At 45.5% G+C, this 488-nt stretch overlaps 1 protein-coding gene across 1 annotated transcript in view; it reads left to right on the plus strand.

Moving 5' to 3' along the window:
- Nucleotides 1–488, plus strand: part of EMH_0005850 (ribosome biogenesis protein BMS1, putative) — a gene marked incomplete at both ends in the record, with an annotated part of 9,279 nt that overhangs the window by 4,682 nt on the left and 4,109 nt on the right. The gene's annotated exons all lie outside the window — the stretch shown is intronic.

A 488-nucleotide genomic window follows, 5' to 3' on the forward strand; every position in this document is an offset into this window, starting at 1 on the left:
GGGGGCGGCAACAGCAGCAGCAACAGCAGGTAGCAGCAGCTGCAGCAGCAACAATATCAGCACCAGCAGCAACAGCAGCAGCAGCAGCAGCAGCACCACCACCATCACCATCACCGCCACCACCATCACGATCACCAGCACCACCACCACAAGCACTACCACCAGCACCAGCAACAGCAACAGCAGCAGCACCACCACCAGCAACAGCAACAGCAGCAGCAACAGCAGCAGCAAAAGCAACAGCAGCAGCAGCAACAGCAGCAGCAGCAGCAGCAGGAGTAGAAAACAACTAACTATATGTATAAAGGGAAAAGCAATAGACTTAAATACAGAGACTTGTGCTTTTATAAATTGCGGTGTATCTGCAGCTGAAATAAAACCTAAACCAGCCCCAAAATATTCTACCGAGGATTCGTCCTGCATGCATGCAAATATATAAATAAATAAATATATAAATAAATAAATAAATAAATAAATATAAATATAAA

The sequence above is a fragment of the Eimeria mitis genome, genomic scaffold (assembly GCF_000499745.2).
Source record: "Eimeria mitis Houghton genomic scaffold, Emh_scaff261, whole genome shotgun sequence".
Classification (NCBI taxonomy): Eukaryota; Apicomplexa; class Conoidasida; order Eucoccidiorida; family Eimeriidae; genus Eimeria; species Eimeria mitis.